This window comes from Pseudorca crassidens, chromosome 16, assembly GCF_039906515.1.
Source record: "Pseudorca crassidens isolate mPseCra1 chromosome 16, mPseCra1.hap1, whole genome shotgun sequence".
NCBI classification, from domain to species: Eukaryota; Metazoa; Chordata; class Mammalia; order Artiodactyla; family Delphinidae; genus Pseudorca; species Pseudorca crassidens.
In genome coordinates this window covers 25,620,265-25,640,483 of record NC_090311.1, presented here as the reverse complement: position 1 = coordinate 25,640,483, position 20,219 = coordinate 25,620,265, and the positions used below count along the sequence as shown (strand labels likewise).

The 20,219-nt window shown below is 35.9% G+C and overlaps 1 protein-coding gene across 7 annotated transcripts in view; it reads right to left on the bottom strand.

The window, feature by feature from the left end:
* The window catches only part of NT5C2 (5'-nucleotidase, cytosolic II), a 149,901-nt gene that overhangs the window by 22,186 nt on the left and 107,496 nt on the right, over positions 1-20,219 (bottom strand). Inside the window, exon 1 of one of the 7 annotated variants that reach the window (XM_067709522.1) lies at positions 939-991. The exons of the other annotated variants lie outside the window; for them this stretch is intronic. The gene's annotated coding sequence lies outside the window, so the exon portion shown is untranslated. Of the gene's footprint in view, positions 1-938; positions 992-20,219 lie in introns of those variants that run through there. 7 annotated transcript variants of the gene reach the window in all.

Below are 20,219 nucleotides of genomic sequence, written 5' to 3'. Positions count from 1 at the left end.
AATGTACAGTACAACCAGGGCTGGAGAAGCAGAATTGCAGCTGCACAGAGCATGAATCTAGATGTTTTGTTCTAAATGTCCCTTGGGAAAAATCACAATTTGTTCTGACCTGGTGGTAAAAATGACAATTCCTGAACCCTACAAAGTACCATCATGTCTTAAATAAATAAACAGATAGATAGCAAAATTTCTTTTTTAATCAACCAGGCCCTTCAAAGCCGGCCTGGACATCTGTGGGGAATCATATATATCACCTCAGACTAGAGCTCTATATGCCCTCCACAGCTGCAAAGGCTCTAATTTCAGTTTGTCTGGCAAAACTGGCAAGTAAATGATGCATAGCTTCAAACTCAGTTCTCACAACTGACCCAAAACACTGCCAATAGCTTCAAGAGTAAACACAGCCTCACACATTCACTGCTTATTTCTCTTTCAAGAAGGTCCTCAGGCCTATTCTAATTTACCCAATATCCAAAGACAAAGGAAGAGGTTATTTTAAGGGCCAGAGTCCAAAAAAGAGGACTGCTTCAGGCACCAGGGCAGCACACAGTGTTCTCAGGTTACGTAACCAGACTATAAAGAGAACAACCAAAGCTTTGAAAGCTGAAGCTACTGAGAGCATTTAAAGATATTCTTTACTCCATAATCTGCGAGGGAAAAACAGTTCTTCAAAAAATATCAGCTGCATGTTGTGGGGGTGAAAGTTGTGGGCTGTTCTGAGTAGAATTTGTTCATACAAGATAGAATCTGGATTAGAGGAGACAGTCCCTTTAGGTGAGCTGAAAACTTTCTGCAGGGAAGTCTGGAATTCTCATGCACTTTTTACCTTTGCCACCAAGACACACTGTGTAGTAGTTTATAGATTTTAGACAAAGGAAGGGCAAACCTCTACAGAGGTTCCAGCCTAGCAGAATGCTGCTGCCAAAATGAGAACTCACATGAGGCAGATGCAGATGCAGAGTGTGTCACTCCAGTCTTGAAGGAGTTACACTGGCACTCCTGTTAAAAAACAAAACAAAGCAACAAAACAAAACAAAAACAAAAACTGGTTTTAAAACTGTTGTGATGGGCTGGAACAGAGAGATACCATTTGGAAATTGGTATTAATAGGAGTTACTGCCTCCTATTTAGAAGCCTCTGACCATCACTTAAATTCATCTAATTAGCCACAACAAAACAAGGGTATTGAAGATAAGCTTAAGTATTATACATTATTTAACTTTTCCAGTACCCTGAGCCTGGATTACAAGCCAAGTCTGATCCTGAATGTTAAGTCAAAAGACAAACAGAAAAATAAATTTCTTTTGTCTTAGTTTATTTTTTCTAGCACATTTCAGGTTTATATGATAGAAACTGAATGCAACTGGTAAACAGCGTTTAGAATTGAACTATAGTAAGTGAAACAGACTAATAAAGGATACAAGAATATACCAGAGCAGTCTCATCTTAAACTAAGTCTACCTGTACCTATCTACCTACTTTTCTACCCTTCTAACACCTAATTTTGTAATCTTGATAAAAATAAAAAACCAACATCACCCTACTAAAAATCTAACCAGATGTCTAAATATGAAATAGAGGGTAAAAATTTATTTTGATTCTGTGAGTGTATATTTGCCCTCAGTAAATGGAGTCATACTACTCTACTTTCATAAAGTTAAAGAAACTACCTAGTCTAGTAAGATAACTGACTTGAAGATACATAAATCCTTTCAAGATACTGATACTTTTTTTTTTTTTTTTTTTTTTGCAGTACCTGGGCCTCTCACTGTGTGGCCTCTCCCGTTGCAGAGCACAGCCTCCGGACGCGCAGGCTCAGTGGCCATGGCTCACAGGCCCAGCCGCTCCACGGCATGTGGGATCCTCCTGGACCGGGGCACGAACCCGTGTCCCCTGCATTGGCAGGCGGACTCTCAACCACTGCACCACCAGGGAAGCCCAAGATATTGATACTTTTAAGATATGAATTGTGTTTAACTTTATAGGGAGTCATTTTTCCTCAAGACATTTAGGTTTTTGAAAACATACGGTTAGATTTCTCCAACTTCTGGATTTTTTGTGAAAGGGAGATGGTACTAAATGGAAGAGCAAAAACGACTAAATACAATGTTGAAAATTTCTAAAAACATTACAACTAGGAGAAACCAGCACTACCAATCACACTTTGAAAAGCAAAAATCCAACCCAACCACTCAAGAATAGTTATTTGCTTTTATGCTATGAATGTGATCAACATCAGTGTTCTCTATTTATTTAGGCTAAGTGATCTTAGCTCTCTGAGACTGTAACTAGCAAAGATAATAATTCACATTTTCATTAAGGAAACTTTATATTAAATCTTTCCATTCCCATATAAACAGACACCAGAGGACTTTTTCTACTTTTCACAACTATTTGAAAACCCCAACGCAATATTACAGACATAGTCAAAAATTTTCTCTCTAACATAAGAGATCATAAATGATCTAAAAAGAGATATTGAAAAATTCTAAAAACTACCTCAATTTTAATTTACCTAAAATACAAAAGCTAGATACCATTCAACACTTTCAGTAATATAAAATAAAACCAACTCCCACATGGCTAGACATGTAAATAAGTAAACAAGTAGAGTCTGAAAGACTGCCAGTCTCAATTTATTGCAAAAGTAAAATTAAATGGTAATTAAAAGATTTGTTTTAAAAATTACCAAGAGTATTAAAAGAATGTTTATTTTAAAATAAAATGAAAAAAATTACCTAACTCAAAATTTTCCCTCTGAGAACCTGTATGCTTACTAGGAATGTGTATTTCGGCTATTGTTTTCAACTTAAAATGCGGAAAACTGAAAATTATTGAAATAACTTTAAAAATCCTCTTTAACCAAAGAAGCTGCTTGTAATTAAAAAAAAAAAAGAAATAGCTAGTATATAATTTTTCCACCAAATAAGAACAGATCATCACACTCAAATGCCTGTACTAAAGTTAGAATAATATAACAGACATTTGGATGCCTACTGTGTACAGGTGCTAGATGCTAAGAACAGAAAACAAAATAACTCATGGTCTTTGGCCTGAAGGAGCTCGTAGTGCACTACAGGGATATACAATTAGATATTTATAATAAATTTTAGAAGATCCACAATACAATGTGACTAAGGAGGTACAGAGGGACAGAAACGGGGCCAATTAACCCAGCCCAGGAAGTCTTCTTAAAAAATATGCATGGGACTTACCTGGTGGCGCAGTGGCTAAGAATCTGCCTGCCAATGGAGGGGACATGGGTCCAAGCCCCGTTCCGAGAAGATCCCACATGCTGTGTAACAACTGAGCCCATGTGCCACAACTACTGAGCCTGCACTCTAGAGCCTGTGAGCCACAACTACTGAGCCTGAGTGCCACAGCTACTGAAGCCTGCACACCTAGAGCCCGTGCTCTGCAACAAGAAGCCATGCAATGAGAAGCCCGCGCACTGCAATGAAGAGTAGCCCCTGCTCGCTGCAACTAGAGAAAGCCCTTGTGCAGCAACAAAGACCCAACATAGCCAAAAACAAAATAAATAATAAATCTATTAAAAAAATATATATATGTATCATTTACTCAGGATTATACGGATAATTCATTTTTATAACCAGCATCTCAAGGTACTATAACGTTTACCAAACTTTCTGAAACTCAGATTCAGGTAATATGTTCCAAACACCTCTATCAGGGTCAGGCAAGTTAATTAATGTGAGAAATGGTCTAAGTGTTGGTACATGTCTTGGCCTAAAGGGGGAAGTAGCTATCAGATGTAGCTGACTCCCCGGTGGGAATGAGAGCCGATTGTTGCCATTTATGTGATAACAACCAGCCCAGATTTTTATACTTGGAATCCCCCAATTTTTAACTACTGACTCAATTTAAAAAACCAACAAACTCTATTTGAGCCAAACTATGGGTCTGTGGTCTGAGGTGTGCCCATGGGTCACTGGTGTGCAACCTCTAGTGTATACTTGAGATTAGATACTTCCACATAAGTTCTCCATCTAACTGAAATGGTTTGACTGTCCTCTTCAAAGAGCCTTTTTTTTTTTTTTTTTTTTTGCTGTGCCGCACAGCTTGTGGGATCTTACTGATACTTCCCTGACCAAGGATTGAACCCAAGCCCTCAGCAGTAAGAGCACGGAGTCCTAACCACTGGACTCCCAGGGAATTCCCCTCCTCAAAAAGTCTTAAAGAAATAGAATTTAAGTACTTAATGAATTGGAAATCCAGGTGGAAAAATCCATTCTTCAACAACCACAGAGTATCCTAGATAATGTTGTTGTTCTATTCATCTCAAGGAAAAACTGAGGGGGTGGATAAAAAACATTTAGGAAATAAAGGAACCATTACGTAGTCACTTAATTTGGTCCCCTACCATAATGCTGTAACAATTATGCCATAACAATTATAATTATCTGAATCTGATTCTTTCATACGACTGTGAAAGCAAACAAATGTTCCCAGTGATTTAAAGAATCACAATCACCTCATGATCTGCCTAGGTAACCAACTATTAGAGTTCCCTGACCCAGCAGGTTTTATCCATTACGTTTAACCTACATCTTCCCTACACAGCTTAACTCTATTATCATTTGTCTTGTTCTCAGTGGCCATTATCCCCATGGTAAAGCGAACATTCAGAGAATGTGTAAGCAGAAAAGAAATAATGAATCAAAGATAGCTCTTATGTTAGGACTATTTTGAAAACAAGTTTATCCATGTTGAAAATGGCGTGGGATATTAAAAAAGATTCATTTTAGTAATTTTACTGATGCAACTAATATTACATGATATTTAATCACACAAAAAATCTGGCTTACATTTGAATGCTTTTATGCCTGGCAATGGAAAACAAAGACCATAAACACTGGTGATGAATTATTTCTATCACTCACTGTGTAATATGGAGGACATGGAATTGGGTTTTATTAAGAAATCATTTAAATTTCCTAGTGATCTAGGAACAAACCATATATTACTGCAATTCAGAGGATGAATCTAAAATCAGTGAAAACTCTACTGGGATACAGAAATGACATAAAAGAAATCAAAGCTTAGAAACTAAGTGTAGATAAATAAATAGGCTGCCTAAAAGTAATGTATAAACCTAACACAGGTAATATATAATACAAATATATATCTAAAAATAACAGCCTTGAGAGTATTTATCTCAACTAATACAAAGAACTTTAATCCACAAGAAGATAATACACTGGAGTATTATTTCTTTTTTAATTCTTCCCTAACATACAGAGACCACTTCAAAAGTATGCTCGGCTGGGGAAACTGTATTTCATTTCTTGAGGGAGGTAGTGTAAGAAATTCTTAAGTTTAAGGAAAAGCAGTAAGAGGAGCTAAAATAAAGATTACATTCTCAAATGGAAATGAAAAGACTAAAAAAAGACCTTTAAATTTAAGCGCCCTTTTAAAAATAAAATAACTTTGTTGGTATTTGGTCAGTTTTCCCCATCTGATTTTTAAATTTAACTTTATTAAGGATTTTTTTAATCATACACAAAAGTAGATAGAATACTAAATGAGCTACTTTAAACCCATTAACAATTACCACTATTTTGGATTCTTGTTTCCTCTATCATCGCTAATTTATTCTTTTCCAATTGAGTAATTTTATCAGATGAAAAAGTTTTTAAACTGATCTATAACAGAATATTTAAATAGCACGCAAGTATCATATATATGCACCTACAGAATTATTTCATTACCTAGATCAGGTGATCCTTTAATTAAACTGCTTAAAAATCCTTCCCATTTAGAGGCCAATGTAATGCCAGAACAGTCTTTTTATCAGCAATAAGTTATAATAAAAGCCTTCCAAATTAAGGATTGCTCAGAAATATTTTAACTATACTATGGCTATCAATTTTATAGTCTTGATGAGAAAACCAGTTCTACCAAAAGCACTGATCTTTTGGTATTATAGTACTGGCTTAGTACTACCATGCATTAAAACTCTTAGGAGGGACTTCCCTGGTGGTCCAGTGGTTAAGAATCTGCCTGCCAGTGGAGGGGACATGGGTTTGATCCCTGATCTGGGAAGATTCCACATGCAGCAGAGCAACTAAGCCTGTGCGCCACAACTACTGAGCCTGCGCTCTAGAGCCCATGAGCCAAGACTACTGAGCCCGCTGCCACAAATACTGAAGCCCGCGCTCCTAGAGCCCGTGCTCCGCCACAAGAGAAGCCCGTGCACCAAAACAAAGAGAAGCCTGGCTCGCCGCAATTAGAGAAAGCCTGCGGCCCTCCCTGCAACCAAAAAAAAAAAAAAAAAACTCTTAGGAAATCAGAGTTAACACATAGGCTGATATGTTGGGCTAAAGAAAATAGAAGTGTAAACATGTGAGAAAATTTTTATATTAGGGATGCCATCAAAAATAGCTCAATTAAAAAAAGGATAGCTTTGTTCAGTTAAAGAAACAAACTAATAAAGAAGTATTTCTACCTAAGGATCAATGAATCTATTCCTAAGTAAGTTCCCTCTAAAAGACAACTACCCCAAAACAACAGAAAAATAAACCAAAAACCTCCAAAACAAAACAAAACAATCCTGAAGTTAAAACAATCAAATTGTATTATGCCTTTTATTTTTTCCCCACCCTCTCCCCAAATAACACCTTTTAAAAGCAAATGTAATAAAATTTACCATCCAAGTGAGCCTTCTCCCATTCAAAACAATCACTCCCGAGGTAATATATATTGATACTTATTCCAGTAATGCAATCATTACTCAAAACGTATCTGAAATTCTTCTTTCAAAATTACTTTCAGAGTCAAGAGCACATTGTTCTAGATATATATCCTCCCTGGTGGCACATTTTCATCAACAGATGATGAATTTAATGTAAGGTGTAGGGGGCAGTTATTGAGAGCAACCAGCAACTAAGAGGGGAATTTGAGACAGGTTAAAAAACAGGTGTGACTACTAGAAGTAATGAAGCAGGTTTTCTTGTGGGTTTATAAACTGGCTGTGGAAACAGTTCCAAAGGAATTCCTAAAATTCTAAGAAATGACAGAGGTATTGCAGTAAGTTTTCCCTAATAAGGTGACTTTATGAAGGATAATATCTATTTAGCAGCATATTTTCTTATAGGCTTTCTTTTATAAAATTACTCTTTTGACCCATTTTATATGTGTTTAATTTTGCAAGGCACCTCAAATCTCTTTTGAGGATTTACATAAAAGTAAACTTTATTGCTTTATAGGTAGCAAACCTTCCAGCTATGTAAACCCATTCAACCATAGGCCTGTGAAGTTCAGTTTATTCTAACTGGATCCTTGATACAAATCACTGATTGGACTCTAATACTAATTATCACTTTTCATCTTCACAATTCTCTTTTATGGGTTGAGTCCTCATAATATATTCTAATTACATTTTTATTTTGCTTAGTTTTATGAGGCTGTTTTCCAATTTACTTTTATTGATAATTTTATCAACCACCATCCTTGTTTTTTTCTTTTATGGAAAGGGATTATCTGTTTTTGAAAAGGTTTCCCCCCCTTTTATCTGTTACCCTAGTTTCTCTGTTCACTCAGCTTATCCTCTTATTCTACTGTTTCAGAAAAACAAAAAAACCCGTTCAAAAGTTCTTTTAAGAAAAAAGATTACTAAGGGGGGATAATGAATGCATTTCACTTACTGAACTACACCTATTTTTATATTCCTTTAATCTTCAACTGTGAACATTTAGATCCATTCACAAACTGATAAACCCCTCAAGAATACGTCAGAGGACACACAGGTTAATAACTTTCACTGACTTGAATGCAATCATTCACTAACACAAAAACCTCCTGCACACAGACAATCTGTTTGGAGGGCTGTGGAGTACGGTAATGTGCAAGTTCTACATTTTCCAAGTTATGAGAAGGATGCTCTGACTACTATCTCATGACCTAGGACAATGGGAATTTCTCTGGCCTTTTTTATTATCTTCCTTTTGGTTATCTTCCTTGGTTTGTACAAAAAACTTTTCAGGAAATGCGTTTCTTTAAGAGACTCTGTTGTCACACTAAGAACTTCAAACATCCATCCAGTTTATACACTATCCACAGTAAGTTCAATTCAACTGATGTTCCATATTAATTTAATTAATCACTATTGCAAGGAGCTCATCTTTCTTTAAGGAGAGATGTTGAAGCACAGACATAGAAGTTTACATTGTCATATGTTTCATTTTTTAAAAAAGTGTTCTTGGGACTTCCCTGGTGGCGCAGTGTTTGGGAATCCACCTGCCAATACAGCAGACACGGGTTTGAGCCCTGGTCTGGGAAGATCCCACATGCCATGGAGCAACTAAGCCAGTGAGCCACAACTACTGAGCCTGCGCTCTAGAGCCCGTGAGCCAAAACTACTGAGCCCTCGTGCCACAACTACTGAGCCCTCATGCCACAACTACTGAAGCCCGTGCGCCTAGAGCCCGTGCTCCGCAACAAGAGAAGCAGCCACCTCAGTGAGAAGCCCACGTACCACAACGAAGAGTAGCCCCCGCTCACCGCAACTAGAAAAAGCCCGTATGCAGCAATGAAGACCCAACGCAGCCAAAATTAAATAAATAAATAAAAATTAAAAAATAATAATAAAGAAATTAAAAAAATAAGTGTTCTCTCTGCATATATGGTCAAATGATTTTTGACAAGAATGTCTAGTCTATTCAGCAAGGAAAGAGCAACCTTTTCAACGGTGTTGAGCAAACTAGATGTCCACATGTGAAAGAATGAAGTTAGACCGTTACCTTATAACCACACACAAAAATTAACTCAAAATGGATCAAAGATATAAATATTAAGAGCTAAAAACATAAAACACTTAGAACATTTTCATTATATTGGATTTACCAATATAATGAAATATTTCATTACATTTCAATGTATTTCATTATATTTCATCACGTTGGATTTGGCAATGACCTCTTAGATGTGAAATCAGCAAAAGCACAGGCAACAGAAGAAAAAATAGACAAATTAGACTTCATCAAAATTAAAAACTTTTCTGCTTCAAAAGACACTATCAAGAGAGTGAAAAAACAACACACAGAATGAGAGACAATATTTGTAAATCATATACCTGAAAAGGGATTAACATCTATAATATTTAAAGAGCTCCCGCAACTCAACAACTACAACAAAACAAACAACCCATTTAAAAACTGGAAAAAGGACTTTAAATAGATATTTCTCCAAATAAGATATACAAATGGCTAATAAGCACATGAAAGATGCTCAACATCACTGCCAATAGGGAAATGTAAATCAAAAACCACAATGAGATACCACTTCACACCCATTAGGAAGACTATTATCAAAACAACAACAAAAACCTGAAAATAACAAGTGTTGGCCAGGATGTGGAGAAATTGGAACCCTCTTGCATGGCTGATGGGACTGCAAAAACCTGAAAATAACAAGTGTTGGCCAGGATGTGGAGAAATTGGAACCCTCTTGCATGGCTGATGGGACTGTAAAATGGTGCAGCCACTGTGGAAAACAGTGTGGCAGTCCCTCAAAAAGTTAAACATAGAATTACCATGTGATCCAGCAATTCCATTCCAGGGTATAGACCTAGAAAAACTGAAAGCAAGGACTTAAGCAGACACTTGTACACCAATGTTCATAGCAGCATTAGTCACAGTGGCCAAAAGGTGGAAGCATCCAAAGTATCCACTGACAGATGATGGATAAACAAAATGTGGTACATAAATATAATGGAATATTATTCAGCCTTAGAAAGGAATGAAATTCTGAGATATGCTACAACATGGATGAAATTTGAAAACACTATGACAAGAGATATAAGCCAGACATAAAAAGACAAATATTCTACGACTCTACTATTTATATGAAATACACAGAATAGGTAAATTCACAGAGACAGAAAGTATACTAGAGGTTATAGGGACTGAAGGGAAGAGGAAATGGGGAGTTATTGCTTAATGGGTACAGAGTTTCTGTTTGGGATGATGAAAAAGTTCTGGAAATGGATAGTGGTGAAGGTTGCACAACACTGTGGATGTATGTAATGTCACTCAATTATACGCTTAAAAATGAAGAAATAGTAAATTTTACGTTATGAATATTTTACCACAAAAAAAAAAGGGAAGAAAAAAGTGCTCTACCTCATTTGAGATGTCTTCAGTGACAGTACACCAATACTATATAATACTTGTTACTCTGTTTTTCCTCACCCCTTTAAATGCCTCTAATGCCAATAAGTTTGGTAGGAATATACAATTGCTGACAGAAACATGATCTGAGTGCTCTGGACTTTAGTCCAAGTAAATACACCATGCAAAAAAATGTTCATTTAAATGTCAAGTGAATTGAGTCAATTCCAGTTAACAACAAAACAAGATCAGAGTGCATCTACTATGCCTGAGAGGACAGGATGAGAGATCAAAAGTCCTGAGATGCTTCTGCTAGTAGCAGATTTACCAAACCCAAGGACTAGTTTCTCTTAATTTCTTCCTTGATACTCCTAATAGCTTTATTCTATCTTCTCTCCCCACTTTAGGCTTGTTAATGCGAAGTGCTTAGCTTTGGCATAATTAAATTTTATCCCCAGCGGCTAATGACATGGCCTAGAAAGGAGAGGAGGACAGAAAAATTCAAAAGGAGTCTAAAATATATTTTCAATCCCTCCCAAGATTTTTAATTGAAAAAAAGCATAATTTTATAATTCTAAAAATACAGTATTTATACAGTACTCTTAAGGCTTAAGATTGCTTCTAAAAATTAAAGAAAGAAAAATTGTGTAAAACTATAGCAGTCCCCCTTTATCTTTGGTGAATTCGTTCCAAGAGCCCCGGTGGATACCTGAAACCGGAGACAGTACCAAACCTTACATATACTATGTTTTTTCCTAAACGTACATACCTCTGATAAAGCTTAATTTGTAAATTAGGCACAGTAAGAGATGAACAATAATAACTAATAATAAAATAGAACAATTATAACAATATACTGTAATAAAAGTTATGCATACTCTCTCTCTCAAAATATCTTATTGTACATATTTAATGCCTTTTCCATCTTAACTAAGTACTCATCACACAAACGGTGGCCAAACTTTTGTAGTTTGAGGTGACAGCGTAACTAGCATAAGTTTCTATTTCCTTCTTCACAATTTCGCGAATATTCATTCTTACTGTAGATTTTAGTAACCTCAGCATGATTGTTTTCTTTCCTTACGAAGTTGAGAACTTTCACTTTTTCACTCAAAGGAAGCATTTAAAGGCTTCTCTTCAGCAAATATGAATTGCCAGCATCACTACTCTTGCTCTTTGGGGCCATTATTAAAAAAAAAATGAAGGTCACTTGAACACAAGCACTGTGATATCAGGACAGTTGATCTAATAACTGAGAGGGCTATTAGATGACTAACAGGGAGGATACACGGGACAAAGGGATGATTCACATTCTGGGTGGGATGGAGCAGAAAGGTACGAGATTCCATTGTGCTACTCAGAGCAGCGTACAATTTAAAATTTATGAATTGCTTATTTCTGGAATATTCCATTAAAAAAATTTTTTCTGACCACAGTTGACTGTGGGTCAATGAAACCATGGAAAGTGAAACTGTAGGTAAGAGGTGACTACTGTATCTGCAGTCTAAGAATGAGGATTACATTTAAATAGATGCAAGAGCAAGATGGATTTCGCCCTAGGGAGAATTCCTATTTTGGGAACAAAATGAAGGATGATCTTTTATGCTTATGAGTTTTTTTCTCTTATTAAGTTCTCATCTAGAGGTAAGTAAATAATTTCTATACTTCTGATAGCTGGGAGCAGCATGAGAAATGGAAACTGACCTGGGTTTAAATTTTAGCTATGAGTCTTAAGCCAATGTACAAGCTACATACAGGTCATTTTACCTGTTGACTTGGTGGCCTTATTTGTAAAACTGAGCTAATAATCCCTACTTCAGAGGGTTGATATGAGGATTAAAAGGTACACTGTACATAAAGTACATTTTCTAGCTCATAATAATACATGCTTAATAAATGTTTATTCTCTTCCTGACAATTTTTCAGAAAAGATGGGGGAGACTAGACACTGCCCATGGCATCTGCTATTCCTGAAATGGTAACAGAAATAAGGAACTTATTGCTGGACTTAAATGGCTCAGAACCTGAAGGTGTTGAAGCTGGTAAAATACTGGAATGTGTCTCTTTGGGATCTTTGAGCCAAAGAGGGAAACAAACAAACAAAAAAACACCAGACTTCTTAATTGAAAAAAGAAAAATCAAGATGATTTTCTAAATGAACCAAGTTAGAAATAGTAATACGTTTTCATAATCCTAAACCAAGAGTCACTCTGTATTTGTGAAGGGCATTAAGTAAATATTAACAAATCTGCCCCCCACCCAAAAATGCTGTACTACTCTCCCGTGGGGTAAAAACTTCCGAAAACTTAACAATTCTACATATATAATTTTGATGTTAATTCCATGGAACTTACTGCATGTTTAAGTCTTTCATGCAACTGCAAAGGTCAACTTGTTCTTTCCACTTAAAAGAGTCTTATTGTTGCAAAAAAGCAAATAACTCCCCTTGCATTTATTAGAAGCATATCAGTGATATCTTTGTCATAAGTAAAAAATTTTTTTTTTTGCAGTACGCGGGCCTCTCACTGTTGTGGTCTCTCCCATTGCGGAGCACAGGCTCCGGACGCGCAGGCTCAGCGGCCACGGCTCACGGGCCCAGCCGCTCCGTGGCATGGGGGATCTTCCTGGACCAGGACACGAACCCGTGTCCCCTGCATCGGCAGGCAGACTCTGAACCACTGCGCCACCAGAGAAGCCCCAAGTAAAAATTTTTAACTTAAGTAAGGATCCTTTCTCAGAAATCTATTCCTTCAGCATGATCCTGCTAAGAAATAACCCTTCACTGAAAACACTGCTTAATTTCTACAGAAACATAATCTGATGCCAAATACCTTGTCATTAAAAATTTACTCAGAAAAGAACTTTAACTTTCTGTTAAGTTTGTGATCATTTGCAATACTTAAGAAGAAGATTCAAAAGAATGATAAAATATTCCACTGCCATCTGTTTAGCACTCCAGGTTTTCCCACAAGATATAGGAGTACAAAACAAATGAGTTTAATATTGACACTTTTCTCCTTAGAGTTTCCCTTATGCTCAAGTTCAGTATATTAATATTTTGGTATCACCAGTCAGAGCAAGAAAACTACTTTCATTGCATTTATCATTTTATATACATTATTCCATTCAAAATTTATACCAATAGTTTATCCCTATACTCACTCCTTCCTTCATTTTGGATTAAATGAAGGAACTGAGATTCAGGCAGGCTAAGTAACATGCTGGTGGCCAAGAGCTAGTAAAAGGTAGAGCTGGGATCCAAACCCAAGTCTATCACACTCTGAGGTTTCTTCTTCTTCTCCAACCACATAGCCTCTAAGGTAAAGATGAAGAACAAGACTGGGCCTAAACTCAGAGTGTTATGGGACTTATCCCTCAAAACAGAAAGAGGGTTATTCTGGCTTTTTTTTTTAAATCACTTTTTTTATACCCAGATTACTCTCACTTAACAGCTATTGACTAGCATTTTGCTTGTTAAAGAAACCATATTTTGTAGATTAGCAGTCTGTCAGAAAGTGATGATCTGTAACTGTGAGGAGGTGATGTAAGTACATTATGTCACTCATTTCATCACAAAAGATTTTCTCATTTGAAACCTCAGCAATAAATTTCTGGGTATAATATTATAAAACTAAGTAACAGAATACTGAGAGTAATGGAAACCACAGGTCTTTTTATGCCTATACGTCACTTGAAAAATGAACAAGCACTAAACCTTAAAAACTCCAATCCTCCTTTTGTTTTCTATTTTCACTCTTCTGTCCACTCTTAGTAACAACAAATTCAGCAACATAACATTTTTAGGAGTCCTCTATGCAAACAAAATCAAAGAAACAAAATTCACAAATAGTATAGATTGGTCCCTTCATTCTCTGGAGAGGGAGTAACTGGGTTAAAAACAACTTTCTTGCTCTCTGACAAGTCCAAAGACCTAATCTTAGGTTGACTATCAAGATCTTTTTTGGCTTGATTTGTCCTGGAGAATGCACTTACAAGTCTGATCCATCTGTCTGTCCCACTTAAGCACAAAAAGGCTAAAGATCACTCTCAGAAAAAGACCACAAACAAATTCTGAGGTCTAGAAAGACCTACACTAGGGCAACTTAATAAAATAGGAAACCAGAGCACTCAACAGGTCTAATTAAGAGGAAGAGAAGCCAAGGGAAAAGAAGAACACTTATCTGTAGAGGAAGCCAAAAATGCAAAGGACCAGTTTCTGATATACATCATGTGGAAAGAATGTTGATAAAGTAATTGGGGTGAGAGAGGAATTATAAATAGGCCTAATAAGTACTTTTTATATAAAACATAGTCCACCATTAGTCAGTGGCAAAGCCAATATACAAGACTAAGTATGACCTAGATTCTAAACATTGACTTTCATATATAAACTAATCTGTACTTAGTAGAAAAACTGGTTAGACCATAATTAACGTACATAATCCCATTAGAGAAATAAAGTGTTAATCTACAGTATTACAGACATGGAGCTAAATAAATACCAATACTGGCATTAATTCTCTAGGCAGATTTCAGGATTAAAACTGATTTAGGTCCAAAAGTTTTTTGTTTGGGAGTTTTAATTTTTATTTTATATAAAAATGTCAATCTTATATAGATATCCTGCAAATAAACTAATAAAAACAAAAATGTATAGCTTGCTTTAATTATAGGGATAGCTGATGATAAAGGGATCATCTCTAAAAAACTGTTTGGGCTATGAGACTGACATTCAGATCAGATGAAGATAATGTGGTTCCCATCAGAATGGATTTGATACTGAACACTGTGATTCATTTCATTTAGGGGAATAAATGTACCAAACTGTAAGCAAAATCATAAAATTTTAAAAAATTAAGGCCATCAATTTCTCTTTTAATAAACTAAACAAACAAAAATCACCACAACTTAACTTCATTCTACCAAAGGTCCATATAATTTACTTTTGGAAAATTACAAGTTTGGAATAATTATATACATACAGCTTAACATTCTTATAGAGTCCATGTATGTATTCCTCAATTATCTTCTTCCTTCTTCCTTATTAGTGACAAATCAAAGTTTTAAATGATTATTCATCACTAATTCTATCAACCCCAACATCTGACATGAATAACATGAGAATTATTCAAAGCCAATTTTCTTACCTATCAATATGAATTAAAGGCGAAAAATCAGAGCTAACCCAAACCATGACACCTCTCCTCCCAAAGGAGGTCTCCTGTGGCCATTTTCTAGACCAAAAACAGAACTGTTTCCTTATGAAAATAGCGTAAGTCTCCACAATTAGACCCCATACCCAAACACTTTCCATGAAAAAGACATGTATATTTCAAACATTTGTAAACAGGGGAAAAGAAACTTTGAGAAAACCTATGTAACTGTTTTCTGAGAAGAAATTTAGGCAAAGTTTACAGCATGATAAGGTAGGCCCTGAGCCAATAACCACCCTCTCTCACTGAATGTACCATTCCAAAACATGACTGCCATTTGAGATGTGATGTCCTATCCAGACACTTCAGAAGCATCAATCCTAGCCTTACTATCAATTTCACTACATTCTAACTCTGAAAACTAGTAATCCATCTATGCTGTAAATGATAACTCTGTATCACTCAAAATATCGTTTACCAGAATAGCCAATTCACAGATTATGCTAATAGCAATTTTATAGCATATCTAATAATTTCATTTCATATAAAATGAACATTTATTGGCTTGTTCCTTCCCCCAATAAAGAAAAGCAAATGGTTATTGAACGTCTTCTCTAGTTAGGAATAGTATACACGAGGGTAGCTATTTATTGTAACTGCTACTATTTATTGAGCCCTTAATATACACTGAAATTATACTGAAAAAAAGTCTAAAACAACCAATTCCCTAATCCCCCGAACTCTAAAGTCAAAATATACAGGGGGAAAAACATTGAAAGAAAGTGCATTGTGCCACATTTCATTCTGCACAAAGAATCAACATTTTCCAGTAACACCTGAAGCAAGAAAGTAGGCCAACAACACAAAAAATGTTAATGGTGCTAAGAGTTAGAATACAGAAGCAAGGGCTTCCCTGGTGGCGCAGTGGTTGGGAGTCCGTCTACCGATGCAGGGGACATGGGTTCGTGCCCCGGTCCAGGAAGATCCCCCATGCCGCGGAGCGGCTAGGTCCGTGAGCCATGGCCGTTGAGCCTGCGCGTCTGGAGCCTGTGCTCCGCAAAGGGAGAGGCCACAACAGTGAGAGGCCTGCGTACCGCAAAAAAAAATTATAATAATAAAAATTAAATCTTCCTCATTCTCATGCACTCACTGAAACCAAAAGGTGGTTCTTTGGGGGAGGACTGATAACACAGATAAACCTCTGGCTAGATTGATAAAGGAAAAAAAAAAAAGGCATAAATTACCAGTATCAGGAATGAAAATAGGAACATTACTACAGATCCTACAGACATCAAAAGAATAATAAAAAAATAATTTGATGCCAATATATTTTAAACTTAGATGAAATGGCACAAATTATCAAAATTAATCCAAGAAGAAATAGAAACTTGCCCTATATCTATGTTTAAAAGTTGAATGTATAATTCGAAACCTTCCCACAAAAAGATAACTCCAGGCCTACATGGTTTCACTCCTATCAAATATTTAAGGAAAAAATAATACCAATCCTACCCAAGCTTTCCAAAAATAAGAAAATGAAATGGGGGAATTCCCTGGCAGACCAGTGGTTAGGCCTCTGTGCTCTTACTGAGGAGGGCCCAGGTTCAATCCCTGGTTGGAGAACTAAAATCCCACAAAAGCTGCGAGGCACCGCCAAAATACAAACAAACAAACAAAAAAAAAAAAAAAGAAAAGAAAAAGGGAAAGCGAAATGGTTTCCAACTCAGTATATGAGGTCAGCATTACCCTAAAGCCAAAATTAGACAGACATTACAAGAAAACTATCAACTAATACCCCTCATGAACAGAATGCAAAAATCCTCAACAAAATATTGGCAAATCAAATTTGCCAATAAAAAAATAAATAAAAGGTACATGACCAAGAGGGATTTATTCCAGGAATGCAAAATTGGTTTAACATTCAGAAATCAATCAATGCCATTCACCCTTTTAACAGACTAAAAAAGAAAAACCATATGATCATCTCAATTGAGGCAGAAAAATATTTGATGAAATTTAGCACCCAATTCATGTAAAAAAAAAAAAAAAAAACTCTCAGACAACTAACAATAAAGGGGAACTTCCTCAACCTAACAAAAATCATCTACAAAAAACCTGCAACCAACATCATACTTAATAATGAAAACTAAACGTTCTCTCTTTAAGATCAAGAACACCCAAGGAGGTCAATTCTCAACACCTCTATTCAACATGGTACTATGGTTTTAGTCAGTGCAATGAAGCCAAAATTTTTAAAATAAGATATATATAGATACGAAAGGAAAAAGTAAATTATTTGCAGATCATATGATCATATATGTAGATAATTCTAAGGAATCTACAAAAGAGCTCCTAGAACTATTGAATAATAAGCAAATCAAGCAAGTCACAGGACACAAAAATAAGCTGCATTTCCAAATGCAAATGACAAAAAAACAGAAAATGAAATTTAAAACACCATTTACAACTACATAAAAATATGAAATACTTAACAAATGAATGTGACAAAATATGTATAAGACCTTTACACCAAAAATCACAAAAAAATTGCTAAAAGGTAAGAAAGAAGATTAGGTAAATGGAATGATGTATTAATGTTCATGGACTGGAAGATTCTATGTAGTTAAGATGGGATCAAGGGATCAAGACAATCCTAATCAAGATCCCACCAGGCTTTTCTGAAAAAGTGATAAGCTTATTCTAAAATTTATACAGTAATGTGAAGGACCTAGAATATCAAAACCATTCGAGAAAAGAATAAAGTTAGAGGACTTAACACTACCTGACTTCAAGACTAACTATAGGGCTTCCCTCGTGGCGCAGTGGTTGAGAGTCCGCCTGCCGATGCAGGGGACATGGGTTCGTGCCCCGGTCCGGGAAGATCCCACATGCCACAGAGCGGCTGGGCCCGTGAGCCATGGCCGCTGAGCCTGCACGTCCGGAGCCTGTGCTCCTCAACGGGAGAGGCCACAACAGTGAGAGGCCCGCGTACCGCAAAAAAAAAAAAAGACTAACTATAAAACCTACAATAATCAATCAAGACCATGTGATAGGCACTTAAGACCAATGGAATAGAATGTCAATAGACATACCAACATATATTGGTCAATATATATATATATATGTGTGTATATATATATATATGTATATATCTGACAAAGGGCCAGTATTCAGAACATATAAAGAACTTCTATAGCTTGAAAATAAAAAGACAACCCAATTAAACCATGCGCATTTGAATAGGCACTTCACAAAAGAAATACAAATAGCCAATAAGTACGTGAAGATTTTCAACATCACTAGTTAACAGAGAAATACGAAGTAAAATCACAGTGAAATAATACTACATATTCACTATAGTGGCTAAATTCAAAGGATTGACAATGTCAAGTGTAAACAAGGAGTGAAGCAACTAGAAATCGCATGTTTGCTGAGTAGAAATTTAAAACGGTATCACTACTTTGAAAAACCATTTGTCAGTTCCCTAGAAGGTAAACATAATCTGGCAATTACACTCCTAAGTATTTTCCCAGGAAAAAAATAAAAATATACATCCACAAAAAGACTTGTACACCACCAATGTTCTTAACAGTTTTACTCACAATAGCCCCAAACTGGAAACAACCCAAATGCTCATCAACAGATAAATAGATAAACAAATTGCAGTATAAAAACAAAGGACTACTACTTGGCCTCCCCTCCAAAAAAAAAAGTAAAGTTTAAAGAGAAAGGAGAATTTCATAATTTTGACTGGTTAACATCACTAGTAGTAAGACCTATCAACATTATGTACCCCTGGTATCATGCTCTAAGAAGGGCACATCACTTCTGTGGTATTCTTCCCAAATATGCATAATACTTCAATCTATTCATGAAGAAACATCAGACAAACCCGAATTGTGAAATATTCTACAAAAATACCTAACCAGTACTCTTTGAAGTGTCAAAGCAATGAAAGACGTAGGAAGTGTCACAGAAGAGACAAAGGATATATGACAACTAAATGCAATGTGAGATTCTGGTTTGGATCTTGGATTGGAATAAAGGACTTTAGTGTAAAAACTGAATAAAGTCTGTAGTTCAATTAACAGTACGGTACTAATGTTAATTTCTTAGTTTTTATAATTGTACTACAGTCAACCATGGTCAAGTAAGATGTTACCATTAGGAGAGACTAAAGGCAAACTCTTATTTTGGCAGCTCTTCCATAGGTCTAAAAATATTTGAAAATAAAAAGTTTAAAAAGTTAGGGGTAAAAAAAGAATGAACTGCCTACGGACAGACACACATGAATAAATCACAAAAAAAATTATGCTAAGCAAAAGAAGCCAGAAACAAGAGTACATTAGAATATGATTCCATTTACATGAAATTCTGGAAAGGTAAAATTAATCTGTAGTGACAAAAAGCCCTGAGGCAAAGAGTGGGGCCGGAGAGAGAAGTAACTTCAAAAAGGCAATGAGGGAACTTTCTGGAGTGATGGAAAAATTCTATATCTTGATTGTGGCAGTGGTTACACAGGTGAATACATTTTATCAAACTCAATCTATATACTTAAAATGCATGTATTTTATTGTATGTAACTTATTCCTCAATATAGTTTATTAAAATTTTAAAAATAAGTTCATATTTGAAAGTATTTAACTTTACTTATTAGTGTACATTTTATATTGGGTAAACTAAAATACTATGATTGATTCTTAAACTGATATATTAAAACTTATGCACCCAAATTGTTCATTCAATAAATATTTACTGGGCAACTACTATATGTCAGGCTTTAGGCAACACAAAGGATATAAACGTGAAAAAGAAAGCCCTTACCCTTGAGGAATTCACAGGCCAAAGGGGAGGCATGCAAGTGAACAAAAGCTGCAAGTGACATACAAATTGCTCTGGGGAATGATATAGCAAGGTGTCAGCACTGCACAGAGAAGGC